The 9,514-nt window shown below is 44.5% G+C and overlaps 1 long non-coding RNA gene across 1 annotated transcript; it reads right to left on the bottom strand.

Annotated features, from left to right (window-relative positions):
* Nucleotides 1–303: 303 nt before the first annotated feature.
* LOC144297660 (uncharacterized) lies at nucleotides 304–2,255 on the bottom strand. The gene is made up of 3 exons (XR_013364611.1): nucleotides 1,717–2,255; nucleotides 1,253–1,398; nucleotides 304–1,174 (listed from the first exon to the last, which is right to left on the bottom strand). It is a non-coding gene; the product is annotated as an uncharacterized LOC144297660 (long non-coding RNA).
* Nucleotides 2,256–9,514: the final 7,259 nt, after the last annotated feature.

Here is a 9,514-nt window from a genome sequence, read left to right as displayed (position 1 = left end):
TTGCAACTCAGTTTTGTCCTCTGGAAGATGGGCATGGAGCAGTCATACTCTGAGAGGTGGAGTCTTTGAGAGTCATTCCCTGAGATAAGCCCCCAATGTCCTGAAGCTAGAGGTGGCTGGCATCTTCAGGAGACTTTGAGAAGTTGGATTTTCCCCACATGTTCTTCCTCACTGTGGATAGCATACCCTGTATTGCACCCTTCTAGTGATATAACCTGAATTCCAGAGAAGAGCTTGCCCACCTCATCAAAGTACCAGGACACTTTCTGTAGTACATGGGCTCTCAAATTTGATCTGAGTCAGTTTTGTTTTATAATTTTATTTTATTTTATTTTATTTTATTTTATTTTATTTGAGAGAGAGAGAGAGAGAGAGCGAGAGAGAGCCAGTGCACAAGCAGGGGGAGTGGCAGGCAGAGGAACAGGGAGAAGCAGGCTCCTCGCTGAGCAGGGAGCCTAATGTGGGACTTGATCCCAGGACCTGGAGATCATGACCTGAGCCAAAAGCAGATGCTTAACCGACTGAACCACCCAGGCACCCCTGAGTCAGTTTTCATTCTCTGATTTCCTATAGTGCTAGCGGGCTCCTCATTTGACCCTTCACAGATGCTATTTTATAATTGTAAGTTATTATTTAGTTTTTTCTCTATGTACGGCACGTCTTTCCAACTAGACTGTGCTCTTGCAGGCTGGAGCCCCTAGAGAAACTTTTCATCACGCCAGCCCCTAGCAGAGAACATTGCACACCAAACCGTTGCATGCTTGCAATGCTAACACCATGGAGAACAAGGACATTGATCCATAGCCTTTAAGAACCAACTGAAAGCCTCAAGCTCCATCCCAAGCTAGGATCAGCTCTATGCCAAGAAGCTTCTTGCACACCAAACACATCATTCTGTTCAGGCAGGGGCTGTGTGAACTGATGAGAAAGAAAGGGAAGGAGTCAGGGAAAACGAGGGAGGATTCACTCCTGTGTTGCTCACAGGCACATGGCCTGTTCTCAAACTGTATGTATCACAGTCATGTCCCAAAGGAGTCCTGCTAGGGAAGGGAATGCAAATAGCATCGGACAGCTTCTCTCTCCTGGAGAGAGAGGTTAGGGCAAGAACGCCTCAGATGCTACTGCATCTTTGTCACCACAATCCTGGAGGTGCATTTTTCATATACTCCGCTTCCTAGACAAGAAAAAATAGAGATTCAGAGAGGCTGAGCAAAGTGCTCAAGGTCACACAGTTAGTGAGCGACATACATACATTGGATTTACACTGTGCCTCAAGTGTCCAGGCTCTTCACTCCTGTCTTATATTGGCTCTTGTGACTCAGGCTCACCGAAGGCACTGGAAGAAGCCCAAGTATGTTTCATTTCCCTGGATAGATAGATGCCTCTTCTAAAATGCAGCTGGTTTGGGAGCATGAAAGAGGAAATCGGATCAGAGCCCACTGCTAGTTATAATGAAGATGAAGGAAGCAGAGTTCAAAGCAGGGAAAAACTTATAAGTCTTATTTTGTGTAAGCATCATATTAAACAGATTCCGTTCCAACCATAAACAGATTTTCACATTTCCACCTTCTCCCCTCCCATTCCCCTCCAACAGCCCCCACCATCTCTGACAGATTGTTCCCTTCCTTCTTGTTTAGATTATAAGTAAGCAAATTTGGCTTTCCTTCCATTCTCCGCCCCCCGGCCCTGCACCATCTGGGGGTGCATATTTCTTACCCCAGTTTCTTTTAAAATCCTCCCTTTTGCTTTCTGTCCAGCGGCCCCTTCGCTTGGGAAGCTCTGCGGAGAGTTTCTCCGCCGGCCGCCAGGGGTCGCAGCCGAGCAGCCGAGCAGCCGGAGCCGCGTCTCCGCAGGGGCGCCCGGGCCGCTTGCCGGGAACCGCGAGCCCGGCTCCTGCAGGCCCCCGCGCCCCGCATTAATCAGGCCGCGGCGCTGCGGTGCTGTCGGAGGGGAGTGACACGCGGGGCTGGGACCCAGATCGGGCTCTTTCAGGCAACCGGAGCCCGGCCGCCTCAACTGCCTTGCCCCGGGCTCCGAGCAGACGGTGCCCAATCACGCGGAGCGGGGCCAGCCGCCCGCCCGGCCCCGGGGTCGTGGCTGCCTTTCAGTCCTCGGATTCCTTCATCAGCGGCGGAGAGAGGTGGAGTTGCAGCGGCGGGGCAGCTCGGGGTGCAGTGGGGAGGACGCGCTCGCCACCCCCCGCCCCCGCGCTGCCACCAGCCCAGGCCCGCAGAAGCCCAGTGGGCTCCGCTGCCGCACGCACGTGGACCCGCACCGCCCGCCAGTGATTCCTCCCGCACCTCGGAGAGACTTGGCCCAGCCTCTCATGGTCCCTGCATGTGCCTGGAAAGCAAGGCCTCTGCCAGAATTTTATCAGATGGCATGCAGAGGAGGAGAGGGAGCACGTGCTTCCTTTAGCATGAATTTTTCAACATTACATTTTCATTTCTCTGCCCTATTTCTCTCAATTCCTCCCACTGCTCTTTTCAGAGCTGGAGTTGCTTCTTAAGATTTGATGCGATTACTGGGCACCTAACATGGAGGCATGGGAGTGGGGAGAAAGGGGGGAGAGGAGCCCAAGGGGAGGGGGAAGGGATGTGCCAGCCCCCAGGGCTGGCTGAGGCTCTTGCCACTCTTGGGAAGCACACTGTCGAGCAGTTTTATTCAAGCCAGTGAGGGGAACCAACAGGGGTCCATGAGGCACCTTCCCTCTTTCCCTACCGGGTCCGCTTTCCGTCCTCTTTTCCCCTCCTGTTCTTCTCTCCTTCCCTTTGATCCTTCCTTGAAGACAGGGGCAAGCACACCTCTAGACAAATACGCATGTGCAAATACATGCTTATAATACAAGACAGACTTTGATCTTTTATGGTAAGTTTTAAAGGCATAAGGAGCTATGGGAAGAGAAATTAAGGTTGCTGAAAGGATCTGGTAGGTTTCTTTGACGTCAAGTGGGATCTGAGTTGGATCTTGAGAGATGGGTAGGAATTCTGCAAAAGGAAGAAGGGCATGCTGGGCAGAAAGAAGAGCTTGGACAAAGACCTAAAAGCGAGGGATATCATAGCATTTGAGGAGAGTGAAGAGTAGCTGCAGTGATCCTGCGCAGGTTGAGGGAAGGGATGCCCTGAGTGTAAATGCACCCAGGAGGTTGGGTCAGGAGATGGAGAGTTCTGCATGTCCAAATAAGGAGGCAGGGCATTGTATAAAACGGAAGGGGACGCCTGGGTGGCTCAGCGGTTGAGCGTCTGCCTTCAGTTCAGGGCTTGGTCCTGGAGTCCCAGGATCGGGTCCCGCATCAGGCTCCCTGTATGGAACCCGCTTCTCCCTCTGCCTGTGTCTCTACCTCTCTACCTCTGTGTCTCTCATGAATAAATTAATAAAATCTTTAAAAAAACCCAAAAACACGGTGAAGCCCATTGAAGCTTCCCGTGGCACGACAGATTTGTAGTCTAGGGGCATCCCTCTGAAGGGTGGGGGATGCTGAACAAGGGAGATCTGTTTGGAGGCCATTATGGTGGTCGAGGCACAGAACAGGAGGGCCTGAACTAGGGCTGCCACACTGGGAGTGGAAAGAAGGTAGAAACCATGTGGAGGGGCACCAGGCTTGCTTCCCAATACCTTCTCTCCCCACCGGCCATGTCTTTCCCCTCTCCTACTCTTCATCATAGCTGGCAATCTCCCAAATGGAAACTGCTGGAACAGTACTCCCTCTCCTCCCAACCACCAGGTCTACACATGCACCTGTGTCTGTATCACTGTGTCCATCCTTCCTCCTCCAGGGATGCAAAAAAGTCCCCCTCATCAAAGGCCAGTACATCCCCTCTGCTCTTCTAAAGGGTTTTTCTCTTTCATTTTACTCATTCTTTCTCCTGTACCACCCCTGTTCCCCTTTTGCATATTCATTCCCACCAGCACATGCATGTGCTTGATTATTCCCCATCTTCACAGAAGCCTCAAGAGAGGCTACATTCCTCTTTACCTCTAGCCTCATTTATTGTAAAACTTCTCCAAAGTATTGTCGACACATACTGCTTCCATTTCTTCACCTACACCTACAGATTACTATTTGGTTTGCTCCAATCTGGCCCACAGTATTTCTTTGCCAAAATTACTCCTTAATTTTTATTATCCTAAGCCCAGTGGATGGGTTTCTGGCCTTATCTCGGTCTTTTAGTAATATCTGATGTGTTTGACTCCTCCCTTCTTTACAAAACACTCTTTTTTTTCTTAGTTTTGTGACATTCACACTCTCCTGGATTTTTTTTCTATATCACTGGTCTCTGCTTTTCATGCAATTTTGCTGGCTCATCCTTGTAGACAGGACTTCCAAATGATGAAGGACCTGGTTATGGGGCCTCTTCTCCTCTTCTCTTCCCTTCCTTTCTCTCTTTTCCTATCTCTTGGGTTCTCATCCCTCATCTGTGTACTCCCATGGCATAAATACCATCTCTACAATGATGCCTTCTGAATGGGTCTCCATTCCAGAGCTCTCCTCATGGGGCTCCAGGTTGTTATATCTGTCAACTTGACATCTCTACCACGATGTCTCATTGGCATCTTAAATTTAGCATGTCTAAAACAAAACGCTTAATTCCCTGCTGTACCCACTGCCAGCTGGCCCTGTTCTTCCTTCTATGTCCCCAATCACGAAACGGCATTATCATCCACCTAGTTACTTACACCAGAAGCCCTGAGTCATTCTTAATTCTTCCTTTTCCCTCATCTCCATATCCCATCCATCAGCAAGTTCTATCAGGTTTCCCTCCAACATATGTCTAGTATTGGTCCATTTCTCACCACACTCACTGCCTTCCTGTAGTTCAAGTCATTACTACCTCTTACCTGGTCTAGTGCAAAAGCTTTGAATCTGCCTCCCTGCTCTACCTCTTGCCCCCACCACCTTCTCATAATTCATTCTTCATGCATCAGTGAACTTTTAAAAGCATAAACCAGATCAGATCCCTGCTCTGCTTAAATGCTAACATTTGATTTCCCATCGCACTTAGAATAAAACCAAATGTCTTGAATGGTCTCCAAGGGCCTTCATGATCTGGCCTCTGGCCACTCCTCACCCTAATCCAATTATGATCACTCCCTCCTCAGTAAGGTCTATCCCAAAAGTCTCATTGCTGGTTTTTGGACATGTGAAGCTCTTGCTCTCCCTATAGCCTTGATATCTGCTGACTCTTGAGCCTGGATTGTTTGTTCTTCCCATGGATTTTTTATGAGAGGCTCCCTTCTCATCCTATAGAGGATGCTTTCTTGACCCACAATCACCCACATCACCCTACTCATTTCTTTCAGATTATTGATCACATTTTGCAGCACAATGCTTATTTGTCTATTGTCTGTCTCCTCAGACTCAGAAACTCATTCATCTAGTTCACCCTTACATTCTCAGCACCAAGCAATGCCCCTGGCTGTGAATTAGTAGTGTTATCAGTAAGGTAGAATGACTCTGGTTATCCCATATACAGAGCAAAAGAGGAAGGGAGTTCTATTAAAATTGAGAAGGGGATACTGTAAGAACACTAATTCCTGTTCTTGTGAGAGGGACAAAGGAGAAAGTAGGGCTTTGGTGGGGGTGAGGGTGAGTATGGAAATGATTTCATTTTGAGTGTGAGATGCTTGCAGGCCTTTCAGCTGGCAGATGAGCATGTAAGTCTACAGCTTGGTGAAGAAATGAAGACTAGAGATATAGGTTTGGAAAATACCTATGCCAAAATGATCATGAAAGCCATGAACATGGATGAGGATGATTGTGGGTGTTAGAGTGACAGCAGGAGAGAGAAGGGCACTAAACCTTAGGCCTTAGGTGGTGCCTGTATTTAGGGATGAAAATAAGGAGGAGTGTGGGAAGGAGAGTGAGAGGCAGGAGGAAAACCAGGAGAAGTATTACTGGTGTATAGGAAAGGTGAGATTTAAAAAAAAAATGATAGTAAACTTTCAGTTCAGTTCAACAAGTATTTATTGTGATGTTTCTCTATGCTAAACTCCATATTTTGCTCTAGGACTACAAATATAAATAAACTCTCATTGCTTCTGTGGGGGTTAGAGTCTGTAAGGGGAAATATGATATGTAACAGTATTTATGTAAATAAAAAATATATACTGATACAAAATAACATTATGTACTTTATAAGTGTATACCCAGACATAACAATACATGTTGAATATATTAGAGCAGTTTCTCATGGGGAAGCACAGAAGTGTAGAAGAGGGATAAAAAGGAATCAATACATAGGTAAAACAAGAGGGGGGACTCAACCATACAAGGGTATTAGAATTCTGTGAGTGGAAGTTTTTGATCATTTAACCATCTGTCCACCACCTAGATTCTTGCAGTTTTTTTCTTTAATATTGAAGCACCTTTTTAATACTACAAAGTGCTACATATTTGTTGTAAAGTTTTTAAATGGTAGAGAGAGTATAATTAAGGAAATAAGCATCACTTGATATCCTATTGCCCAGATATAACCTATGCTAATATTTTGTAATTATGAACACATATACATGTATGTCTATTTTTGGTGCCTTTTATTATTTAAAAATTGCTAGCAGTTTCTAATTCAAATCACCTAGGAACACATCCTCTTTTGGGAAGAACCACTTGCATATCTCCAGTGACAGTGAAAGGGAAGTATCTATCTGCCTATTGTTTCAGGAAGAAACTATAGTAGGTTTTTGTTTCATGAGGGCCTAAGTCTCAGTGGAGGTGGTGATGAAGGTGGTAGAAGTATGTAGTGAACTTCCCTAAAATCCTTTTACTCCCACTGATTTACAAAGAAGTCAAAGAACCTTTTTGAAGAAGGGAAATAGCATTTCTTCCATTGAGGTCCAAGATTATTAGTTCACATCCAATATGATGGTGGAAGCCCAGATGCCCAGAAAAGGAGAAGGAAAAGAGGCATCTTCTAGCCCAGGGAAGGCACTCAGGGAAGGCTGGAGCCACCCTGGATTATGACCACATGTTAGGGAACAACTGTGGGTGGGTAAACACTGAAAGTATTGTACCCCCAAGACCTTTAACATCAGAACTCAAGCTTGCTTAGCATGATGTATGATGTGCACACAGCTGTGCTGAACTCTGGGGCAAGTCTCATCATCTCTCTCTAACTGTGAGCAACATAAGTAACCTGAGAGTAGCTGTAAGTCTGGGTTACTCCAGCACTTCCTGTGGTGAGCAGGGCCTTGGGAATAGAGTGTTTCTTGCAGTGTGCAAAACCTAACAAAGGATTCATGGACCTCCTCCTTTGGCACAAGTGCTTAATGGTGGTGACAGCAGCTAAAGCTGCAGTATTGGGCCTTTGGCACATTGACCAAACTTTCCATTTTCATTTGTCTCTTTATCAGACAGGGCAATAGTAACTGATTGTTTTGGCCTCAGTCAGAAACTACCTCACTTACTTCTGGGACTTTTGAAAGATGTTATTTGGGGAGGAAGGATGAATTGTTCATGACTGATGGAATGCGAGTTTAAAGTCATTTATTTGGCTCTTAAATGAAGTGAAACTTGATATTTACCTCAAATGGGTAAAGCAAAATTACACACACATACATGTTTGTCTGTCTATCTATCTATCTATCTATCTATCTATCTATCTATCTATCATCTATCATCTATTTATATCTACATATATATGACACTTCTATGTACTGCTGGGACCACAGTGGAGAACAAGACAGTCTACTCTCTGCAAATCAGAAGTTTATGTTTTAGTAGGAGGGTAGAGATATAAGAGTGATATGAGATGAGATATGTAGTAAGGAATTTGGCCTTGCCCAAAACAGGTTTGGCCTTTGCTCCTGGGAAGTAAGTAACCTCTAAACACTTGGAATTTCCTGAGTGATAGGAGTGTCTGAGGAATGCCCCTCAGAACCCACCTGATATTGTAGGCTAACAAGGTGGGTCATGGTGGGCCTCTTGGGCTACATGATATCAGTACCAACCCCGGGGGAGGTGGAGACGCATAGACTGAGTTCAGCCATGTGGGCAATAGTTCAATAATGAAGACCCAACAAAAGCTCTGGACATTGAGGCTCATGCAAGTCTTTTTGGTTGGCAATTCTCTATGTATAATGTCATACTATGTGTCCTGGAGGAGGCCACACCATGTGTGACTCTTCAGGGGGAGGAGAATCAGAAGTGCTACTTCTGGACCCAGCCCAGACTTTGCCCCAGTATCTTTTCCTTTGCTGGTTCTAATTTTTATCCTTTCCCTATGACTGTGAGTGTAATAGTTTTCTGTGAATTCTGAGTCTATCTAGCAAATTATCAAAACAGAGGTGGTTTGAGGAAGCCCATGAAGTTGCAGTTAGTATCAGAAGTCTTGAGCAGACCTGGCATCTGGAAGACTGTGTCCTAAAACCCTACAATTTGGTTAGCTTCAGGTACTAGACAAAACAAACAATTAGACAAAACAAGAAAATCCTCCAATACATGGAAAAGTTACTTTCAGATAGTGACAGTTTCTGAAGAAAATAAAATACGGTGATGTAAAAGAAAATGATGGGGTGTGGGAATATGTGGACTAGGTTGTTGGGGTCTAGAGCTGAATCTTCAATAACAAGGCAAAACCAGTCAGACAGTGATCTCAGGGTAGAACATTCCAGGCAAAGCCAACTAGAGGCACAAGCCAGGTGTTTTTTTTTTTTTTTTTTTTTTTTTAAAGGAAAAACAGTTTAGTGTGGCTGGAGTGAGCGAGGTACAAAGAAAGAGATGGATGGGATTCTATTTTGCAGGGGTTTCTTTATAGGCCAGGTCTGGCCTTTGCGTTTTGTTGTTAAGTATGATTGGAAATTCACTGGAAGATTTAGATAAGTGAGTAGTATGGCCTGCTTGTGTTTTTTTCTTTTACTTATTTATTCATTTTTAAATTCCAGTATAATTAACATATAATGTTATATTAGTTTCAGGTGTACATTTGGCTTCCCAAATGTCTTCTGCAACTGTCAACAACTGTATACGTTATTCAGTGCTTATTATGATAAGTGTATTCTTTAATCTCCATTGTCTATTTCATGCACCTCCCCTCTGATAACTGACAGATTCTCTATATTTAAGAGTCTAGGTTTTTTTATTGTTGTTTGTTTTGGTCTCTTTTTTTCTTTGTTCACTTTTTAAAAAATTTCACATATGAGTGAAATCATATGGTATTTGTCTTTCTCTGACTTATTTCACTCAGCATTATACTTTCTAGATCTATGTATTTTGTTGCAAATGGCAAGATTTCATTCTTTTTATGGTTGGGTAATATTCTAATATATATATATATATATATATCACCTCTTTCTTATCCGTTCATCAGTCAATGAATACTTGGGTTGCTTCCATTTTTGACTATTATAATTAGTGCTACAATAAACTTGGGGATGCATATATCTTTTTGAATTAGTGTTTTCGCATTTTTTTGGGTACAGACTATTGGGACTACATCAAAATAAAAAGCTTCTGCACAGAAAAGGAAATAATCAACAAAATAAGGACAACCTACTGAATGGGAGAAAGAAGATACTT

Source organism: Canis aureus, chromosome 25, assembly GCF_053574225.1.
Source record: "Canis aureus isolate CA01 chromosome 25, VMU_Caureus_v.1.0, whole genome shotgun sequence".
Lineage (NCBI taxonomy): Eukaryota > Metazoa > Chordata > Mammalia > Carnivora > Canidae > Canis > Canis aureus.
This window is presented reverse-complemented; position numbering and strand designations above follow the sequence as displayed.